This window comes from Lactuca sativa, chromosome 3, assembly GCF_002870075.4.
Source record: "Lactuca sativa cultivar Salinas chromosome 3, Lsat_Salinas_v11, whole genome shotgun sequence".
NCBI lineage: Eukaryota > Viridiplantae > Streptophyta > Magnoliopsida > Asterales > Asteraceae > Lactuca > Lactuca sativa.
In genome coordinates this window covers 252,574,987-252,599,731 of record NC_056625.2, presented here as the reverse complement: position 1 = coordinate 252,599,731, position 24,745 = coordinate 252,574,987, and positions in this window count along the sequence as shown.

The following is a 24,745-nucleotide window of genomic DNA, read 5'->3' as shown; positions in this document are numbered from 1 at the left end:
CAAACATAAAGACTTATGTACTCACTCAACTTATTGTTGATACTCTCTTTTCAAATTACTTGTATTATCGGGGAAATAATAACAGGTAATCCCCGAGCTTTTTAAGAAGATGGAGCCATTAGGAGTGTTATCTTCTTCTTTTGTATAACTATTTTGGTTTCAATATACAATGATTGAACACATGTAAATATTATACTTTTAAATACAATGGTTGTTTGTGCTTTGATTACTATGATACATGTGTTGTGATACTGCAAATGAAGTCCTCCATCCCCGGATGTTTCCTCCGTCTGGTTTGGGGGTGTGTTAGTTTTGGAGTTGTTTGTTTTGGTGAAGGGGGTGGAGTTGGAATTTTAACATCTTCTGGAGGTGTAGTTGGAATGTTGACTTCTTGAGTTGGGGAAGGGGATCGAGGTGGAGTATTGCCTCTTGGAGACACATGTGGAGATGCGGCTTCTTCATCATCTTTGTTGTCAGATTGTAAAGGATATGAATCCCTAGGTTTTCGTGCCATTCGTTTGATCTTCTTCGGCTTAGAAGAACTTTCTGTCTTTGACTTTCGCTTCTTGCTTTTGGAAGGCTTAGAGGGTTTATGCTCGGTTGTCTCCTTCTTAGAGTCACCCGTTTGCTTCGGTTACTCAGCTTGTCAAGAGCATCTAAACCAGCTTGTTGTTCGGTAGTAAGAGCTCTCGGCTTTGTGGGATGAAGCTTTCTGTAGTCGGCCATCACCTTACTGTGCGGGGTAACACTTCGGTACATTGTCTCCGGAATCGAACCATAGTGATGAAACTTGACTGGGTCAAAGATGATGATCATCTTCGTATGGAAGGTTGCAATTGACGTAATTAGAGCACCCTTCATCACCGGAATTTCCAAAGTATTAATGGCTCTTTGAGTAATAATGGTCCAAAATCGCCCACAAGAGATTTTGGATTGACGAGTGGATGTGTTTAAACTTTGCACAACCTGAGACCATATGATTGACCCATATTCCAGGTTCAACCCATTATACAAACCATAGAGAATGGCTAGAAATCCCTTGCTAGTGCCATCGGATCCAGCACTTCGTTCTGCCAAGCCTTTTATCAGTAAAGTAAGAAGACCATTCCACTGAGATGGTAGACAGGACTTCTTGACTTTGGGAATGGTTGTCAAGACATCAGTGTAGCCCATCTCATACATCATTGAGAAGAGTTGTGCAGTGGTGATAAAATCAGGAGAAACCACCGAAGAATCAACTGCGAGATGAAGCTGATGGGTTTTTGAGCATTCTAACACTTCCTAAGTGTACATGCAACCCTAATAAACCTTGGATCTATGTTTGTCTAAGATACATGCAAATAATTATTTTTCCAAGGTTCATATCCTAACTAGCATGGCATTGGGGAACTTGAATCAAATAAAGCTAGTAGAAACGCTTACCTTGTAGCTGTAGTTGATTCCTTGAAGTTTTAGAGCCTAGCACCAATAATGTGGATGCCTCAAATGGAAATCACAAATCACCACAAACTTGTAACTTTGAGAGAATAGTCACTACTATCTTGAAATCGGCCCTCACCTCAACAAGTGTCAACAAGTATGATTTCAAGAACCAAAGCCTCCTTTATATAGTGTGATGTATTAGGGTTACATCCATGTAAACCCTAATACCCATGTCTCTTCATTTCCATGAGATCCATGGGTCAAAGCTCCATGGAGCATCCATGGACTTTTCCATGTAAGCCTAGCCCATTCCAAATAAGCACTAGCCCACACTATATAAATATAGAAGCCCATATTTAATTAGTAACATCTTTGATCTCTAAATTAATCCTAGATTAATTATAGATCAATACTAATTAAATAATATGATCTTTTATTAATATATTAGAACTTATAATATATTAATAAATCATAACCTGTACTATTCTCAAATATTATCCATAAATTGTTCGGGTGAAGTGCAACCCAAATGGACCATGCCGGGTCGGGTCAAGTACATACCAAATATAGTTATGGACTTAGACACTATATCCAACAGAAGCAACGAACAAAACTTCCCTTTGGAAAAAGAGGCCTTCTTGTTGTGGATTTGAAAATAGATTTGTTCCTTGTTCTTGTCATAAAATGCAGTAGAGTAAACTTGAGATAATAATGACATTGGAACCGCCTCGAACTGGGTTAGGGCAACAACTAGCAGGGAATACTTCAAACATTCCACAACGTGCCACATGTAGGAATCATACACGAAAGGAGTGAGATCAATAATCATATTTTGATTAGGCTTGATGGTAAGAAAGGCAGATGAAGCAGTTTGATCTTGTGCAGAAGAAGAAGTCGCCATTGTTGATCAAAGGAAGAAGATGAACAGTGTAAATCACCGTTATAGTTTAGACTTCTTTGAAGCGGTACAAGACAAAGAATCGTGCAATCCCTTTATATATCGTTGGTAGGAGAGAGAAAACCATGACAATTGTGACGTTATCTTCTAAAAAGTAGCCTGAAAAAGCGCGATATGACATGGTTGATGTTCCTAGGTAGGCATCAGCATGCGTGCGTATAACGACCGTTCAAATTCACGTGCCCAAAACAATTTCAACAATCTGCATTTGAATTAGAACGTACCATCGGAACCTGAATTGTCCTTGATTCACTAGATGACAAATATACTCAAACATATCATCAATAAAATGGGGAAAATTAAAAATTTTCGTGCATTAGAGTGACAAAAGATAATGTAATAAATCAAATGTGTCTGGGTTGTGAGTGATGTCTGACAATTAGACGAAAAACAGAGGATTCTGGGCAAGAATCGCTTCCTTCGAAGTCAAGAGAGACTCAAAGTGCTTGTGTGGATTCCCGAGAATATGATCAAGTGTTTGTTAATAAACATTGAAAGGTTTCTTTTCATGACATAGGCTTATGGTGGCTTATCTTCAACCGAATATCAATACTTAAAATAAGACCGAGGGTCGGAAGAAGTACTTGTGAGACCGACGTGGTCTGTTGAACAAGTAGGCAGGTGGTAGTTTGTGATGACAAAAGAATGTATAGAAATCTGAAAAAAAAAAAAAACTAGAATTGGATCTTTATGGGAAGAATAGTCTTGGTATTAGACATATTCATAAAAGACCTCGCAAAAAAAAGATTTAATTCGGTACCAAGTAAGAGCTTGAATATAGAAATTCATCGTTAATTCATTATGGGTGTTGAGTTTTGGGTTTCACTCAGTACGTGGTATACGTATCTAAGATGATAAACACAAATGTTGTGCAACCATAAACCTCAGTGGTAAAGACTGAGAGTCTCAAGGGTTACAATAGTGAACCGATAGTAGATGGAGAATGGTTTGAGGATGGTGAAAGAAATGAAGGCACCTTCTGCTATATAAGAGGACAAAGCAGAGAAACACTTAACTCATGTGAGAAGAGTAAGGTAGCTCTAGACCGAGTAAATAAGAATTGCCTATTTGGGAAGAAACGATAGGTTGGATCGAATCATTAAGGCCTTGCTCTAGGTCGTAGAGGCTTGAGTCAACATGCAGCAGCATGCTTCTAGGGATCCTTAACTAGTTCATAAAATACACATAATACCTGTACCAGCTCCATTTTCTGTTCTTCGTGTATCCTTGAGACCGAATTGAGACAAAAACAAACAAATATACCACACACACAAGAAAATATTTTTGAGTTTTTTTTTCTGAAAAAGAAAAAAACAGAAAAAGAAAATGTTTGTGGATTTTTGAGGTTTTCTGAAAAACAATAAAAACAGAAAAAGGAAATATTTTTGGATTTTTGAGGTTTTTTGAAAAAGAATAAAAACAGAAAAAGAAAATACTTTTGGATTTTTGAGGTATTCTGAAAAAGAATAAAAACAGAAAAAGAAACGTAAACAATTTACAACCGAAACCTTATCTTAGTTGAATGAAGCGAAATAGACCGAGCGGTCGGTTCATTTCGGTTCTCAAAAATTTGAGGAGCCGAAATAGACCGAGCGGTCGGTGTATTTCGGTTCTCAACAAGTGGAGGAAATCGTATCTCAACTAGGATGAACAAGGGTCAAAACGAAAAGTTAAAATTGAATGTGAACATTGGAACGAAAGCATTTGGAACAAAAGAGGGGAGGACCGAAAGCGACCCTATGGTTCGGCTTGGCTAAGGTTTCGATCCTTATTCTCATCGTGATGCTTGGTTTCGCTTTTGTATCAATGAACATGGGTTCGCTTGTTAATGTTTGGAGCGAACGAAGGATGAACCGAAAGCGAAAGGGTGATTCGCCTGAAGGCGCTTGAAATGGAAATAGAAACGAAAGGAACCAACCTTCGGTTGGGTTCGCTTCAGGTGAATTATTCTTGAGCTTGGAAGGAAAAAGGGGAGGACCGAACGCAAACCTATTGACTAGATTTCGCACCGAGACTGCAACAATTTGGCACCTGTTCTTTGTGGTGATCCGGCTTGGAATCGACTACGAAATGCTCGGATTCACATCTTCATTCTCGGAACGAAAGTGTAATTCGTGGGTGTGGATTATTCGGATTTGTGGTCTCGTATGTGAACATCCGTTTGAAGTCGCCATTCTAGTCACCGTTTGCTCGTTTAATCAGTCGTTGCGTTCTTATAATCAGGGGTAAAGTGGAGAAGAAAGCTTATGTTACATTAGTGGTCCCTGCAACTTCAGCGAATTGACTCTTTTGGTCCCTATACCTTTCATGCCTTGACAGTTTTGGACTGTTTCTTGATTTTGTAACAAATAAAAGGGAATATTTATGCAGAATTACCATTCCAGCCCCTGAATTTCAACAAGTGACAATTTCAGCCCATTTTTCGAAAAAGTTTGCAATTTTAAGGGCTGGTGAACAGTTTTGGATTTTTTAACGCTCATATTTTTTCGTGAACAGAAAAATAATGATTCCATCAAGTCTTGGCGGTTCGGAAAGTCATTTTTCGTGATAACGTCAAATTTTTCACGACTTTTTTGGGTCTTATACCTCATTGTGTATATCATTTTATCGCGGGGGAGCTTAGTAAATTTTTTATCAATTCAAGATCATTCTCATAGCCGTTTGAAAGATTTATAATCATGTTTTGGATTATAAATTGGGGGAGAATTTGGTATGGTCATTCGAAATTGGATTTGTAACTTTTCAAATTTGAAGATTTTTTTATAAAGCTTGTGGTAGAATTATGAAGGTAGCTTTTACAGCGGATGTTCTTCATCGAGCTCTGCTAAAGCTTTTACAAAGAAGTATCCTTTACAGCAGAAGTTCTTTATCGAGCTCTGCTAAGGACTTGTTATATCTCCGACTTCTGGTATTTTCTCGATCAAGTGGCGTTACGAATCTTAAAGTTTTGGTTGTTACATGATATTTTTTGATGGCTTATATCATTAGCTTATTTGAAGATCATCGTGACTTGGAGGGGGAGCTCTTCAAAGACAAGAAGTGATTCGGTTTCTTTGTTCTGAAATGGGTTTTTATGGCGGGTTTGGTTTTCATGAAGATTCTTTGGGATTAAATTCGAAAATGAAGTTTAAAGACATTACTTCAGTGCTTGATTTATATATCCTAGAGCCCGTGTTTGAAGACTATTGAAGAATCAAGATTCCTGGATTGCTTCATATATTCCACGTTGCAGATCTTTTTATTTGCTAGATGCTTGTTTTGGAAGTTAAAGCATTGTCATCCATTCTATACTTTGAGGGGGAGATTGTAGGGTTTCAAAGCACTCCATGGATGATGGAAATGGGCCCCTTTGATGAATTCTAGGTTAAAAGCCCAAGACTTGTCTTTTCCCTATAAATAGTCAGGTATTATTCACAATTAAGGTTAATAGAGAGGCAAAATGTAGCCACCACGTTGTGAGGTTTCTTGTAGAGTTAGATTCTTATTCCTTAAAGTGTAATATGTTCCTCATAATTTAATAAATCGAGTGATCATTCGACATATCTTCATATTTGTGTTTGTTCTTATTTTCCGCATCGTGTTCATCAAATCACAATTAGGGTTTTATTGTCAACAACTTGGCACCAATCACCCAACATATACCTCCATCCGATCCACTCACAACAGGTGAATTCATACCCCTGAAATAACCTTTTAATTGATTTTAACTACTTTTATAGGGGGGAATACATGTTGAACTATACAGTTATTAGATAAATCACATGTGATTAATAACTGTATAGCAAAATAGATTTTGCATGTTAAACTGTTTTATCCTGCTTAAGATTTCCAAATTATGTTTTCGAATCTTGTTAAAGTATGAATAGCCCTTTTTGATCATTAAAGGTTATCCAAAGTTTTTCAAAGTTTGTTAACTAAAGAGACATCCAGTTGTAATTTCTTATCAAAGGTTATCTTCACTTAAACTGTTTTATAAAAATCATTTTCAAAGCTATTTATGAAAGGTTTTTCAAAGGATTCCAAAAGTTTTCAAAACTTGTTTTACAAAATGACATCAAGTCATAAATTTCTTATGAGTAACGGTTTTCCGAAGGTTTTACCAAAGTTTTCTTGTATGCTTTTATTTTGTTAAATGCTTGCCTATATTTGTATAGTTATATAAATAATGTTTAAAGGACTTGGGAAGGCTAGTTCGCCCTATTTCCTTTTACTCGTTGGGATGTGGTCTGGTGGGTATCGGTTATCCGTCCAAAGGTCATTTAAACATTAGTTATATATCATGTATACATGTATGGACATAAAAGCTGTCTCTCTCTCTCTCTCTCTCAGCCAATTCATCGCCTTGAGTAGTACAGGCATCCTTCTATTATTCATGTTTCTGGAACCCTAGTAACTATTATACGAATAGTTAGGAGACTCTATCTCTCTCTCTCTCTATCTCTCTCTATCTCTCTCTCTCTCTCTGTTTTACTTTAGAATGTGACACACTATTTCCCTCTACGACGCTTCATTGCGCCAACGCCGTGTAACCAGAATCTCTGGAAAGGAGAGCGAACATTATGTGTATAGATCTATACGGGACTAACACTCCCACACCCAGACTACTAGCTACAGTCCGCGCCGGTAAGGCCCATGGGTGACATAATGCCACTACCTCTATGCGTGACCTGGAGGGTCATCGGATACTCTATCGTCTATCAGCATGGTTACATACAAGTTCACATTCACCCTTTGTTAGACTTTGCTAGTTGTATTGTTCACTCGATACTGTCCGGAGTCTGTATTTTCTTTGTTTTAGACTTTGCTAGCTGTATCGTTCACTCGATACTGTCCGGAGTTTGTATTTTCTTGTTTTAGACTTTGCTAGTTGTATCGTTCATTCGATATTGTCTGGAGTGTATGCTTCCTTTTGTTAGACTAAGCCAGGCGTATCATTCATTCGATACTCTCTTGGAGTCTATGATTTCTTTTGCTTTAGTCAGTAGTATTACTGTTGTGGTATATGTTATTTTCCCCAAGTATTTGTACTTGTGATCTTCTCGTTATTCCTTTATAGTCAATACTGTATTTTGGAAATGGTAGTATTTTTGGGGAAAATTACTCCTTAAAACATAAATCTGTCGGGTCTTGGTAGAAGACTTCTTTTATTTATAAAATATAGGATTTCCTGGAAAGGACGCTAATACACCGTAGATTATAAACTACTATCTTTCCTAAAGTTATTTTGATTAAAAATGTGTATTTATACAAATGATACTAAATACTTATGGACTCACCAGCATTATAAAATGCTGATACTCGCTTTCAAAATAACTTGTATTCTCAGGTCATTGATAGACAGGTACATCCCGGAAGCTTTTGCGAAGTCAACCTAGTACCAAGCTGCATCTATATTATTCTCCGTATTACTTGAATGTTGCTATGAAATGTAACCTATGAAAAATTATTACTATTAATGCAATGGTTGTTGTACTTTGATTACTATACCGCACACGTTGTGATACTTGACATGACGTCATCCACCCCAGAATGTTTCTGCCGTTCCGGTTTTGGGGTTTGACATTCTCAATTGGACGACTCCTACCTCTGAACAAATTGCTGATCCTGCAATAAATGTGGATACAACTCAAGGTTTCCCCCTTTCTAGTTGTTACTCCATCCTCTGTTCCATTTGTAAGTGATCCTTTAATGACACAAGCCTCCCGACATCCAATTAAATGGAGAAGAGCTGATCCTAGGCCGGGAGTGCTAGTAAGAGAACAAGCTCAACCATTCCAACAACCTACTTCTACTGCTATACCAACCCAAACAAATCAAGAAGTACCAACCCATGAAGGACCAAGTGGTGTCAGATCTTCATTCAAAGTCGGGAGTTCTTCTGCTCATAAGGGCTCTCCTCTCTGACCTGTGCATGATGTTGTATCTAAAATACTTGCCAAGTTTTGTGCTTAACATGACTCAGACCCTTCTCCACGAGGCAACGGTATATCAATAGGGGAAGAAAGTTCAGCGCGAGCAGACTCATCTGTGTCAGAGCTCAAGGAAGAAATTGGTGTCATGAATCTGAGACTCATTGAAAAAGATGTTTTGATTGAGAAACTCGACACCCGAGTTACTGAGCTTGAAGCAGACAATAATCTAAAGTCAAAACTAATTTTTAACTTGTAGACTCATCTTGGAGCTTTAACTTCCTATTACTTCGACCTTAAAAGAAAACTTGTTGAAGAATTTGTCGACAAATTCAAATCATCTGTCAGAGAGCCAAGCGAAGCTGAGACCACTACCATTAACCCAGCCAGACAACTCAACAATATCCCATTATTGATTCTACTACATTCAGATCTACTCGAATCATTAACCGTTTTGAAAAGGAACCAGAGCAATCTCATCCAAGAATTACAATCAAAAGAACTAGGAAAAAGGTGACATAATAGAAGAGGGGAAGGTTGCTGTTCATGAACAACTCGGATCAAAATCTTCATGGGGACCAACCTCAACTAACAGTGATTGAGCTCGACAAGAAGAAGTTTTGGCACAAATACGGTGACTGGTCAGGGATTCGTTTGTGGAGTTTTCATTATAAACTTAATTGTTGGCTGGTGAAATGAAAAAGTATTAGTGAATATTAGAAAGACAAGAGCGACTTTTCTTCCTTCACCAAGTTGGACCACGCTGATCTTTCTGAAGCTCCATTCGCCAACCCTTCCAATTATCCTCATGCAACTGATTTTAAACTCTTCTTAGAGAGATAGGTGAGGAGAGGATTTAATGGAATGAAGACCGAAAAATCCTTCGTGAAGACATCCAAATATGTGTTTGACCCAATCACCAACAAGCACATCAAGAATGTAATGTGGCCTCCAATGAAGCATATGACAAAGATTCCCATCATCAAGAACTTTTGTGATGGTTCGCTTTGCGACATGCTATACTGGGTTTTTGATGAAGCCACTTCCGCTACTGTAATCAAGTTTAAAGATTGTTGCTTCTGTCTCGTTGATAAGAAGGATCTGCTTCAGTTTGGTGAAAGGGACATCCACACCTTGGCTGCACATCAGATTTTTGTACGATCAGGAGATAATGGAGGTTGCTGCCAAGGAGTTCACTAGCATGATGGCGGAGATCATTGACCAAAATATGTGGCTGGAGCTATGGGAAGGTTTGATGTGTTAGTAATTGAGAAAGAATGAAAGGTACTCATTTCCTAAATATCGAACTACTTTCGCTAAAGTTAGACTTAATCTGAAAGTTAGACATCTTCTGGCTCTACCATATCCTTCTTCCCCTTCAAGCTCCACCAGGGCATCAGATATGTTTGATATAGAAGTTAGGGTTCCAATAAAGAATGTTCTTGAAAAGAAGAAACTATCCCCAACAAGAGTAAAGAGTGATCTGGTAAATGAATCAAGTGAATCAAGCAAAGGTCCCCATTATCTAAAGAGAAGATTAAAAAGGAAATATGACTTTCCCTCACCTCCATTAAAAACATTACCCATACTCTACATCAGAGCTACTGAAAAAGCTTTGTAGTGCATTGTATCACCTATTGGATCATTCGAATGAACCTCAATTCACCACTCAGATGCATGAGGTGCATCTGTTTCATTGTAGAATAGGGACGAAGCCCAATCAAATTTCAAAATGAACTTCAATGTTTATAAAACTCTCAATGTCCCTTGGAAAAATCATGATAAATTTTTTCCCATGAGGCCATCTCCTCAATATTTCACACACATACACTTTTTTCACAACATGGTCCTTTTTTAGATTCCCCTAACCCAAATAGGATTGAGTCCAAACTTGGTTAAAGAACAAGGAGATCGAGGAAGTCTTGAAAATTTATGTCGTCTAAATTATAGACACATAGCTTAGGTAAAAGGAGTGCTTCGAGACGAAGATCTGTGAACTCGGGGGACACCATGGTGGTTACTCGTTTTAAAAAAATTTCAATGTAATAGTTTGTCCGTGCACAAGAAAAGATATCAAATAGGGCTACAAAGTTTTAATACTTCAAAAAATCATACAAGACCGAAAAGCTAAATCCACATCAGCTAAGGAACAGTTGGCTAAGTCAAAGGAAGCCGGATAAAGGATAGCCAAGTATCTTGTATATATTGTTCTAAATGTGTAATTAGTTCACATCATTCAGAAGGTGCAAAACCGATGAAAATTATGGAAAACATTGTAAAAAGGATAACAAAGGTTAAGTGCACATGCAGGAGATGCTAACGTTGAGAATAACAACGAAGGATCTAATGGAAAAGAGTTTGAGATAAGCGAAAAACCACTTTTTGTTTATGACATGAGCATTCACGAAGACACTCATGTGAATGAAGTGCAGATGTAGCTATCAAAAGAAGATTCAAGTGTCTTAGTTCACTCCACCAACAAAGTCAAAAGTACTCCATCCGCAAGAAAAACAAAAAGATCCAAATATTCAATATCAAGAAAAGAATTTTGGCCCTAAATGACAAAATAAACAAGATGCTCATTGATGTGTCTTCGTAGCTACCTGTAAAACTAGTTACAGTGAATTCATAATTTAATCGACTGGTAGAAAGAGTCTCAGGATTCAAAATTAAGAGATGATGGTAGATCATAGGGTCATTTTATGAATACCTAAAGGAATCAAGTATCTTGATAAGTCAAGGATGATTGATAAAGAAAAGATGGTGAAGCATGGCTAACAAATGAAAGCCATTTGCATGAAAATGGTTGAAAACATGAAGGTATTTGCAAATGATATAGGAGAACTGATCATCGAATGTTATCGACACAATGACACGGCTTACGCGAAACTAAACAATGAAATCAAAGATTAAGAAAACGAATCGTATTCTTCTGCAAATCTTATGAAATATGGTGATAGAAGTTGAACACATGATGATTGTTCCAGCTGATACCCTTCAAAATATTCTTTGCTTCTCACAAGACATATTTAGCAATCTAATAAATCTGGAGCATCTCATTAGAAATAAAGTGAATGCCGAAACTCAAATTTCATTTGCAAAGGTGATTGAGCTTCTTAAAGGTTTGAAAGGGGTCAATTTTAGGAGAAGATTAGTCCCTTTACCTTAAAAGGGACAAAGATCAAAATAAAAATGTTAAAACTCCTCCCCCTCCGACGTAGACTCATCAATCTCCAACAAAAACATCTCCAATCAATTCATGAACTGAAGAAGCCAAAGAAATAAAGAGAAGGCTTCTACTAACTCTCCTCCCAATTCAAAGGAAGTTCTTCTTCCTCCACCAGTTAAAACAACAAATGAAGAAAATGAGTATTCATCAGCTAAGGAAGAAGACCTTGCTACTACTTAGAAAAAGAAAAGCCATTGGAGAGTTGCAAAACTCCAGGAATGAATTTTTTAGAAGTTTGGATATGATATATTTCATGATAAAACTCTTATTGAATCATGAGTGTATCCCATTCATAGGATTCTAAATGAAGGTTATATCCCACAATTCATCGTGCAACTCCTTCTAATAACACATAGTAGGACATCTCTATCTCTCCAAATCGAAAATTCTTCAATGTGAATTTTAGCTTCCTAGGGCCATAAGACTCCCCTAGAGTTTTCAAGACCGTGTTTCTTTCACAAAAAAATATGTAATGATGGTGAAGGAAATCTGGTAAATTAAAAGGCCTCAATATGCAAACACCAACAAGCAAATATCATTCAAGAAGACTCAATTTTATCATTATACTTTGATAAAAAAAAAGTGTAGAGTATGATCGAACTCAATTAGACTTTGTGAACATGAACCAAAAAGAAATCTTCTTTATTTCAAGGATCATCCATGGAAAGATTGAAAACACCAAAACTCAGCATACCCCAGTAATTGTGATTTTTTAAAGTCACTTGTTTGTGACTTCACCTCTATTTATCATGACATTCATCCAATGCTCTTCAATAATATGGATTTACATCTGATTGATCCAGTTATACTTTTGAATGAAAGAGTTAAATCCTATAAAGAACTTTCTACCTACATTGAAATTCCATTGATGCAAGAATGCTCAATTGTAAATGGTCCTAAATGTTGTGGGTTCATGAAACTACACTATCGATGAAGTGAAGGATGTTGTGTGAGAAAGAGTTGAATGGGTGTTGGTTGTGAGGATTTTTTGGAAATTGCTAACAAGGTTCTTCATACATGTTCAAGTAAGAAGGTAGTTGCAAGGTTACTTAGCGGGAAATGGTTGAACCAAGGAATGACCCTCGACAAGTATAGATATATATAGTGAAGTGTTTTGTTTATGTGAAGATTAGATTTTGGGTGATGTAGAGTTGGTATTGAAGAATGATGCGAAGAAAACTCCTGAATTTTTGTTTTATAATATGATCTCTGGTATACTCTATACCAAAGAGATATACTTTTGTTACTTTTTCATGTCAAATCATTGTGAAAGTTGTGTCAGTTAGGCATGCTAAGTATGGTCATCTATCTTCCATACTTAGGCATGGTCCTATCTGACTAGTGTACTTTTCTAGTCTTTAAATAAACAGTTTAGGATATGGTCTAGCTATGTCTTGTACTCATAAAATCATATTAGAAATACAAATCTCCTTTATTCGTCCATGCTTGTTTTGTTCGTTTTTATTAACTTCAAGCATGAAAATAAACTTGGTTAGGATTTCAACTATGTCATTACTTGTGTTATCTTTCTGTTTAAATCATTGTTCTTACATTTCCATATAATTATAACTCATTCTACAATTTAAATTATGGATGAAATGTTTAAAGATGCACATAAACTAACTTACATTCCGTACTTATAATATTTCATCTAAAGTTCTTCTCTTAACATTCTCACTATACTATGTATGTAACACCTATTTTCCATAACATATATTACTTTGAAAGATATAAATTGTTGTGATACGAGTAAGTGAGACAAAGCATAGAGTAGCTATACATTGGGTATTTTTAGTTAGAAAAATAGAGTTGAGAATGTGATAGAACTTTTAAAAATGCGATCATATTAGTATAAAGATCATCGAAAACAAAGTTTGTATGAGAAAGTTATGGTCGTATGAAGTTGAGATGAAAGTGTGCTGCTATTATGAGAAAGTAAACGGTCAAGATCTTGATCATCACGATGTGGAGGTATGTTTACAACGATGTAGAAACGAGTGATTCATCCATAAACGTGCCAACCGGAGAGCGAAACATGGCAAGGCAAAGTCCATTCGATCACAATGTCGTGATAATAGATGTACCATGACGTGGTTTGAGACGAGTCACCGACATACATGGTGGCAGAGTACGAAACGTGGCAAAACTAAAGTTTACATGATTACCACGACATGGCGTGCTTATGGCCACAACATGGCACACCCTAGAGTATAAATATGTCAGTTTTGTGTCATTTTGAAAGGTTTTAGCATGAATTATCAGATATGATGCTTAGGAATCATTGTTGGGAGACTATGACTAAGGAGATATATCATTGTATAGGAGATATTACGTCGACTAAAAGATTTGTTGAGGTATCCCTTACCCCATTAAGATTTGATAGAACTGAGTATATGTTACAGGTGTTCATGATATGGCACAATTGTTGACCTGTTGATGAGATTTTGAGCAAATATTACAACTAAAGATTTAGTCGAGACTATAAGGTTTATAAACCCCAAGATTTGTGAAATACCCATTATGAGAGAATTAGCTAATGGCTTACAGGTTAATCCTATTTTGATTATATAATAATATTTGATTATTTTTGTGAAAAGAGGTCATAGAGTATAGCTAGTAGTGAGTTGTGACAGGTTCTAAGGAACTTGTTATTTGAGGAATAAGTGTTATAATGAGACTAGCAGATAGGTAGCGAAGCCTCGAAACCAAAAATGGAATTAGTCTGCTGACTAACTAGGTGAGTAGCATTACTCTACCATCCATTGATGTGTTATGTATAATATACATTAAATGATTTATATGATTAATTATTATTTAGTAATCGATTGATATTTGAAAGATTAATTATTTAAAGAGACTAATATATAACTAAAAGATTGATCTTGATTGAGAAAAGGACTACTAATTGTAATTTAGCAGTTTCTTTAGGAAAACTTTTAGGAATTTTCTTGGGTAATTTAGCGGGGTTCTAGCATATCTTCGAATCCGACAAACAACTTTTTGGGTTGAGATTATGTCGTGTTTTCTTGGTTTCCGCTAAAACCTTTATAAGTTAAGCTGCACTTATTTGTTTTGAGTGTAACTTATATTTATAGTAATAAATCGTTATTGTGAACCTATAAATAAGATTTATCAGTAATTCCAAGTCATCATATTGATTGATCTACTTACGGGAGAGGTGTCTAGAATGGTCATGTTGGCTTGATTGTTCGATTTCAGAAAGGGTAATCACCAAAATGATCCTACCTCACAACTGTCCTTCCTGGTTTATCCTTACTTGATAGATCTTGATGTAAACATTGGGATTAGTGAGGAATCTAGACTATAATTATTATATTCACATGATTATGCAACTAGACTAAGGCTTAGCACTTTATTCTTCTTGGTCTTTTCAAAGTACAAAACAAAGCTCTTCTGAAATCCTCAGTCATGCACTTTTACCAGGTGAGTGCATAGTAATTTTCATCTTACAAATAGATATGAAGTATCTGGATAATCATCTGCTTTATGTGATCATTATCTTTTCCCAAAATGTTATATGTTAGATAAAATAGTATCAGACGACTTTTAAATTGATTTTATCATATAAGTATTATATATAAATGAATACCTATTGAGTAGTGATAGGGATTGTAGATAGGAGATGATAGATAGGTAATGAAAACTAGGTGACAATAAATAGGAGATGACTAGTAGATGCCCTGACCTTGACTTGTGATATTGCGATATAGTCATCTACCAGAGTATAGATGGCAACCAATGACTAATCTAAACAATTCATGTGGAAACAACAATAGGCTCATAACCTATAGGTGATGAATTACAAGTTCAGACGTTGTAGTAACTACGTATTCATGCAATGATACTCTAACCATTATTGGATATTTATTGGCAGAGTAATCCCTGAAGCAATACTTTCTTTGCGATGTATGTGATGATCCTTAGGAAACTCCTTAAGAATAAGTATATAAGGAAAGGTGATGTATGCGATGATAAGTAAACGTGATGTCGGTGATGACTATTAGGATAATTCCTTAGGTAAGTATAAATAAGAAAATGAGAGTGGGTAATCAGTTTAATTATTTCACACAAAATGTGAGAATAAAAAAATTAACTATAATATTGTGGGTTAACACCCATATGTGTAATGCCCGTAGATCCGGGCTAGTCAATTTACAGACAATGAACATAAAAAATGAGTTTTTGTTGAAATATTATTTAGAAGGATTAATCTTAAACAAGTTGTAGCATATGTTACAAGGGTTCTGTACATATAAAGAATGCCGAAATCCGAGTTATAACGAAGAAGTTATGGCCTGTCGAAGTTTCGCAGCAAAACCGGCACGACACCGAGAAACATAAAAAGTTAATTTACGATAGAGGAATTTTTGGCCTTATTAATCTAAAAAAAGTCATAGAATATGTTAAACCGAGAGCGTCCATAAAAAGAACGCCCAAATCTGACTTCATATGAGGAAGTTATGAATTTTCTAAGATTTGGCTTAGTAGTGCATAGCCTGAAACTCGAATTTTAGATCGAGCAGTTTTTGGCCTACACGACCTAAATGGGAATTGAATGTCTCATTAATAGGTACTCAACGGTAGAAAGACAGACGAAAATGGAGTTCGTATGTAGAAGTTATGAATTTTACGCGGATATTTAACAGTATAATCTCCACGTACTGTTAAATTTAAGATCGGTCGAGAATTAGTCGATGGAGTCAAAATGAAAGTTGTAGATCTTATTTTTACCTACGCTTGGATGTAAAGAACGTCAAAAATGGAACTCGTGTGTGAAAATTTTGCATTTTTGAAAATCGGTTGATTTCCACACTCTATGCGAAGCCATGTGTCAGCACCAGGCTCAGACTTGGAGCCCATGCTGGCTCACGACATGAGCATCATAAAACTCATGATGTGAGTGACCCTCCAGGCCCCTATAAATAAGAGGTGAAGCCTCTATTCTTCCTCAAACCTCCCATCACTTCCCTCTTTCTCTAGAACCTCTCTCTAGCCCCGAAACCCCCAAAAAAAGCCTAGGGAACTCCCTAGGAAAAGGCGGAAGCCCCAGAGCGCCCGACGGCTCCGAGAAGAAGAGCTTTTCGGCTCGAAAACACTGCGCCAGCGAAGCCTGGTTTTTCATAAAAACACGTTGTAAGTGAGATACGCCTACCACACTTTAAATATAACTTATATATAAATATAATATCATTATAGATAAGATTTATTAGTGATTCAAAGTCGTTATATTGATCGATCTACTTACGGGAATGATGTCTAGGTTGTGATTTAGTGAGGTGTTTAAAGTGAGATTTCCAAATAGTATACTTCATATACCAAACGGACCCTACCTCCGATATGATCATACCTGGTTGTTCCTTAGTTCATAGATCATGAAGTAGACTCTGAGTTAATGACGAATCTAGACTAATAATTAGTCGCAATAAATATGAGACTAAAATCAAGTGGTAATAATACTATGGTTCGACAAAGGAAATCGTATTGTTAAGAAGTGAAGCGCTGCTCGAATTTTGAGTCGTCACTTTAACCAATGAGTGCATAGTTACTTTCATCTTACACATAGATATGAAGTATTTTATATAAACTGCGTGCTATGTGTGCATATTATCTGTATACTTGCTATCTATGCTGGATGAATGATTTTATACATGTTTTTAATGATTTCAACTATATATGTATTTTATATCTACGAATATGTTGGGTAAAACATGGGTAGATGAAGGATGAGAGATGAAGGATGATATGAGTGAACATAGGCAGCTATAGTAATGCCTAATAAATAACATCGGCAACTATAGACTTAGTGCCAATTGAATAAACGTTGGTAGGTATTGACTTAGTACCTGTTAGACAAGGTTGCAAAAATCGCTCGACGTAGGCAAATCAGTGGACTGGGGTCAAGGGATTAATCGGTTAGGCGGGTATTAATCGGGAACCATTAATTATTAATGCAAATACTAAAAATAATAATAAATATAACATTAAACCTAAGCATATAACATTAAATATAACATTATAAATAAAAAATATATATGAAAATTTTAATAAATATAGCATTATAACATGAAACTGTGATTAAAAAACTCATTTTCTATAAGAAGTTCGTTGACATGAGGTTGGGGACTTGAAGGAGACCATGCTGCAAGAAACCCTTTAATCCTTTTACATAACTCACTACTTAAAACATCTTGTGTGGTGTTCGAGAGATCAATACTGCTGGAAAAATGCAAAAAGATATTCAATTTCAGACATTTGCAAAACCAATCTGTGTTCTTGTTCCATACACATACACACATAAAACCAAGAATAGATGGATGAAGAACTAACCTGCAATCCAATCTATGTTTTTGATAGATACACATAAAACCAAATACCACCAACTGCTCCTTTTGTTTTTGCCCTAACCACCAAACAGGTCCATTGACCACCTTCATGTTTTCATCTGTTCAACACCATCACATTCAACCACTGTCACACCATAAACAACCGAGAACTAGAACCAAACCACCTACATCTTCAATCCATGGTTCTTAAAAACATCATAGATGATCAAGGGACCAGAATTTCAGTCAAGAAATTACCCGAATCCAAATACCCTTCACTCAGGCAATTGATCGAACAGTTGGTGGGCATATGGTTTCATACACAAAAAAATTAGAGATTTTGGTCAAGAAATTAGTTGAATGAAATACCCTTCTGCCTTACATGTTACAATCAAGACAGAAATCCAACCAACAATTAAAAAAGATGAAGAAACAACAAACAATTTTAGAAAGATGAAGAAAGAACAAACAATTTTAAAAAATCATTGCTTACCTGATGTTGCAGAAAGAATAAAGAATTTCAGAAAGAAAAGACGATTTTAAAGGGTGTTCCAGTCTCCGTTTTCATTCCAATTTGAAAATTTATCTAATGTTGCTGGAACTACAACTGTGAAGGTGTCAAGTCGTGAACTGTAGCTTGGAAGGGGACTGCGACGTCGTTGATTGAAAGAGATGACAAACCGGAGGCCAGACCTAAAGTCGACGAACGAAGCAGATGTGCCAGTTTCCCTTTGTTTGCTCTCGTTCGTGGGTTGTGTCCAGATAGGCAGAGAGAATCTCCATTTTTTAACTGCATCGAATGAGAAATCGGAAGCAACCCTAGAAGCATTTTAACATTTTGACAATTTTTCCCTTAAATGTTTTTAAAATTACGTTGACTTTCGTTGACCGATTTGGGCGCCTAGATCCATCTTTGACCAAATTTGACCACGTCCGATTATATAGTCCGATTAGCTATAAACATCGACGGTAGAGGACCGCCAAGCGCCTAGTCGCCAATTAATTGGCCGCTTAGGCTGATATTTACAACACTGTTGTTAGGTAAACGTTGGTAGCTATGGACTTAGTACCTATTAGATAAATGTTGGTAGCTATGGATTTAGTACATATTAGATGAACATTGGTAGCTAGGGATTTAGTACCCGAAGAATGAACTTTAGTAGCTATGGAATAAATGCTTTACGAACAAGCATTGGCATCTATGGACTTAGTGCTTATCATATAAACCCTATAAACAAAAGGCTTCGAAACGAACGAATGCAGGATAGATGATTCTTAGGGTAGATCCTTATTAGTAAGGAAGATGATGCGGATGGGTAGTTGGGTTGATTGTTGATGTTTAAACATAATAATTATATTATTGTGGGTTTAAAACCCTATGTACTCACCTGGTTTCCCAACCTGACCCACTCAAGCTTATTTGTATCACAAGTGTCGATACGAAGCTACTTTACACTGAGAGATTTAAAAGAGACTTAGATCACTAGTGTAAATGAATGTGTGTTCTATTTATGCTTATGTTTCTGTATTAAAATTGACATCCCAAGGTTTTAAAAAGGAATAAAAATACATTTCATCGGAAATGCTTTGATAACACATTTATCATGTTTTTCTGGGAACAAATTCCGCAACATTTTTATTAAAAGAAGTACTCTGATTTTTATAAAGCATAAACAAAATCGGTCTTTTCTGACCGTGAAAATGGGGATGTCACACTATGTATCTCACCAGGTTTCCCAACCGAACCCAATTAGTTTATTTTTATCATACGTATCGATGCGAATGTACATTACACTAAGAGATTAAACGACATGCAAATCATTAGTATACATTAAAGGTCTGTTTATGCTTATGTTTTGTATCGCTTATGACATCCCAAGCTTTTATAAGTCAATGAAAATCATTTCTTTTGAATCGCCTTGATTTTACATAATATCATGTCAATGATATTTTTTGGACCAATTCCGCAATAAAAGAAATACATTGCTTTAAAATAATGCATAAATAAAAATTTAAAATGACCGTAAATATGGGGATGTCATAACTTAGTTAATATCTATTATGTGAGGGATTTTATGAGTTTTTAATTCATATATTTAAGATTAGTGATATATTTGTCGCCTTGGAGATGTGTAATGTCCGCGGATCCCGGCTAGTCAATTTAGAGATAATAGGGGTCGAAAAAGAATTTTCAGCAAAAGATTATTTCGAATAAATAATCTTAACCAAGTTGTAGTATATGTTACAAGGTTTCCATACATATAAAGAACGCTGAAATCCGAGTTATAACGAAGAAGTTATGACCCGTCGAAGTTTCGAAGCGGATCCGACACAATACCGGGAAGCGTAAATAGTGAATTTACGATAGAGCGAGTTTTAGCCTTAGCGACCTAAACAAAAGTCGTAGAATACATTAAACCAAGAGCGTCCATAAAAATAACGCCCAAATCTGACTTCGTGTAACGATGTGAAAATTTGAAACAATTTTTTTTCATTTTTAAAATGCATACTCTTCATAACATATCTTACAAAAATCTCTTTTATTTAATTACAAAGCACAAATCCATTATAAATCCAGGATCCTCTTAACTCTTTCTTTGGTGTGTACAATCAAACTGGTGCCGTCCCGCGATCCAGACAAGAAACCTGAAACACATAACACATAACACGGTAAGCACAAAGCTTAGTGAGTTCCCCAAAATACCGCATACAACACATACGCCACTCGAGGCTACAGTACGTCCCTTCGGTCGATGTGTCTCAGTGGGACCCTCCTTTCCCATAGCTCGTTGGACCCTCTGGTCCGGTCATAGCTCGTTGGACCCTCGGGTCCGGTCATAGCTCGTTGGGCCCTTCGGCCCAGTCTGTATCGTTGGACCCTCCGGTCCGGTATATACAATCATATAGCATACATATATCACATAGCACAAATCTCATACGTAACACATAAGACCCTCCGTTCAGCACATAAATACCACTCTAGGTAACGTATAGTGAGAAGACTCACCTCGGGTGAAGAGCAGCTCCTATAAACACTGCTGCTACGCACCGGCCTCTAACCCTGTGCCAAACCCACAATTTCCTCAATTAGGAGATAAGTCCAACCTCTAACTTATTGGGTCCAAGGATAGACCACCTACTAGCCCCTTAATTACCTAAGCCCATTGGGCCCACCAAGGCCAAATAATAAATGGGCCCTCACACGGCCCAAAATCCAAACTAAAAGGCAAGCCCAACCCAAGGCGATTATGTGGTAAGCTGTTGTTATATGTGCTATGTATGTTTTGGGCCGGAAGGCGATTATGTCATGGGCCGGAAGGCGTTGTGTTGATGACCGGAAGGTCAGGGCCTGGAAAGGCGTATGTACGTAAGTTGTATATTGGGGAACTCACTAAGCATTTATGCTTACAGTTGTTATGTATGTGTTTCAGGTACTAGCGAGAACCGTGGGAAGGCGCCGGCGTGATCGATACACACTGAAGGATGCTTTTATGATCTTGGGATTTATACAATTTGTATTATATATGACACTTAAATTAGTTATGTCTTGTTTTGAATGAAAATACTTTATTTTTTAAATGAAAAATTTGTTTGAAAAATTTGCGTTGTTACACCTTCTTTCTCACCCCAAAAACTCAATCTCTCTCTAACTTCTTTCTCTCTTTAAAGATCCCTAACCCCCTAAAACCTGTAACGCCCGTAGATTCGGGCTAGTCAATTTATAGACAATAAGTGTCGAAAATGATTTTTTGGTAAAAGATTATTCATAATAAATAGTCTTAACCAAGTTGTATAATATGTCTAAAGGTTTCCGTACATATAAAGAACGCCGAAATCCGAGTTATAACGAAGAAGTTATGACCCGTCGAAGTTTTACGGCAAAACCGACACTACACCGGGAAGTGTAAATAGTAAATTTATGATGGAGCGACTTTTAGCCTTAACAATCTAAATGAAATTTGAAGTGTATGTTAAACCAAGAACATACAAAAAAAAAGCGCCCAAATCTGACTTCGTATGAGGAAGTTATGAATTTTCTAAGATTTGGCTTAGCAGTGCACGACCTGAAACTCGAATTCTGGTTCGATCAGTTTTTGGCTTATGCGACCTAAATGAAAGTTGAAGATCTCATTAATAGGAACTCAACGGCAAAAAGATGGACGAAAACGGAGTTCGTATGAAGGAGTTACAAATTCTTCGCGGTTATTTAACAGTCTAAACGCCTCCTACTATTAAATTTGAGATCGGTCGAGAATTAGCCGATGAAGCCTAAATGAAAGTTGTAGATCTTGTTTTTACCTACGCGTGGATATAAAGAACATCACAAACGGAGCTCGTATGCGAAAGTTACGGGGATTAGAAGTCGGCAGGGTGCTGCTGCAAAAGGGGGTGACGTGGCTGAATATGGGCCAAGGCTTTCTACCCAAGGAAAGCCATCATATGATGACACGTGGGACCGACTCGGCGAGTCTGTGAACCAACATGGCGATTCCATTAGGATTTCACCCTATAAATAGAAGTGTCGGGTTCTCTCATTTCTCACACCTTTCCCCACTTCTTTCTCTCTCTACACACTCTCTCTCTAGCCTATCCTAACCCCTCGCCCCCCTAAAGCCTAGGTAAACCCCCTAGCACCCGAAGGAAGCCCCGAGGCTCTTGGAGTCCCGAGAAAAGAGCCTTTCGGCTCGGGAACGCTGTTCCAGCGAAGCCCGATTTTGCGAAAAACCCGTTGTAAGGAGTTGTACCTATCCTATCTTTAGTATAGCTTATGTTACAATATAGTAATGTTATTAGGACATTATAATGAGTATTTAGGCTATTATTATGTGTTATATAAGTATTGTTTAATGCTTATATAATAATAATAATAGCTAGACTATTAAATTAGTCTCGTCAAACGTTAGACTAAACTCTAGTGGTAATGATACTAGGTTTCGTCAAGGGATAATCGTTTTAAGAGTAACGAAGTGATGTCCGAGTGTCGAGTCACTACGTTCCCAGGTGAGTGCATAGTTACTTTCAGCTTAAACATAGATATGAAGTATTTTATATAAATTACGTGCTATGTGTGAATATTATCTGAATACTTGTTATCTATGCTGGACGAACGTTTTATACATGTTTTCAATGATTTAAATTGTATATGTATTTTATATCTACAAAATGTGTTGGGTAAAACATGGGTAGACGAAATAGTTTCTATGTGACAAAAATAAAATGATGAAGAGGTGATATAGACCATGAGGTAAGGGTGAGAGGTGAACCATGAGAGAATCCTTTTACCCAAGTGATGGCCCCGTCATCCAGCAGAGTATGGATGACAACAACGGACTATTCTAGACAATCTAGTGGACACTAGCAGGCTCGCAACCTGTAGTTGTTCTGAACTGTGTATTCACCAGGTGTACTCTAAAAACGCATTGATATGTATTGCGAGTGGACTCTCAAAAACGATACTGTCAATAAATCCCTGGCAGATGCGCCTAAAGGACTCTACCGGCAGAAGCGCCTGATAGAGAACCTCATAACCCCGGCAGATGCGCCTAAAAGGACTATTCCAGTGGATGCGCCCCATAGAGAATGTCACAATTTTGGCAGTTGCACCTAAGTGACAGAACTAGCAGTTGTGCTTGACAGATGTGTCATTTACAACGATGGAATTCATACCTATTCCTTAGGATACTCCTTAGGAATGAATAAACAATAAATAGCTGATTCTTAGGGTAGATCCTTCAGAATAAAGAAGATAATGGGGAAGGGTAACTGGGTTAACTGTTTGATGATTAAAAATAATAATTATATTATTGTGGGTCGGAAACCCTATGTACTCACCAGGTTTCCCAACCCGACCCACTCAGTTTATTTATATCACAGGTATCGATACGAAGTGACATTACACTGAGAGATTAAAGATATGTAGATCACTAGTGTAAATAAATGTAAGTTCCATTTATGCTTATGTTCCAGTATTGACAATGACATCCCAAACGTTTTAAAATGAATAAAATACGTTTCTTCAAAAATGTTTTGATAACGTATTTATCGTATTTTTCTGGGAATAAATTCCGCAACATTTTTATGAAAAGAAGTACTCTGATTTTTATAAAGCATAAACAAAATCGGTCTTTTCTGGCCGTGAAAATGGGGATGTCATAAAACCCTAGGGAACCCCCTAGCGCCCGAGGGAAGCCCCGAGGCTCCCGGTGTCCTGAGAAAAAGTGTCTTTCAGTTTCGAAACACTGCTCCAAGTGCAGCCCGATTTTCTATAAAACCCATTGTAAGTGAGCTACGCCTATGCAATTTTTAATATAGCTTTTAAATAATTATAGTAACATTATTTGGACCTTAAACTAATTATTTGGACTATTATTATGAGTTATATAGAGTGTTGTTTAACGCTCATATAATAATAATAATAGCTAGACTATTAATTAGTCATGGTTAACGTTAGACTAAACCCTAGCGATATTGATAATAGGTTTTGTCGAGGGAAATTGTTTTAACAGTAACGAAGTGATGTCTGAGTGCCGAGTCACCACCGTATCAAGTGAGTGCATAGTTACTTTCAGCTTACACATAGATATGAAGTATTTTATATAAATTACGTGCTATGTGTGTATACTATCTGAATAACTGCTTTCTGTGCTGGGTGAAAGATTTTTATACATGTTTTAAATTATCTAAACTGTATACGTATTTTATATCTACAAAATGTGATGCGTAAAACATGGGTAGATGAAATAGTTTATGTGTGATAAAAATAAAATAATGAATAGGTGATATAAACCATGAGGCAAGGGTGAGAGGTGAACCATGAGAGAAGCCTTTTACCCCAGTGTTGGCCCCGTTATCCAGTAGAGTATGGGTGACAACCATAGACTAT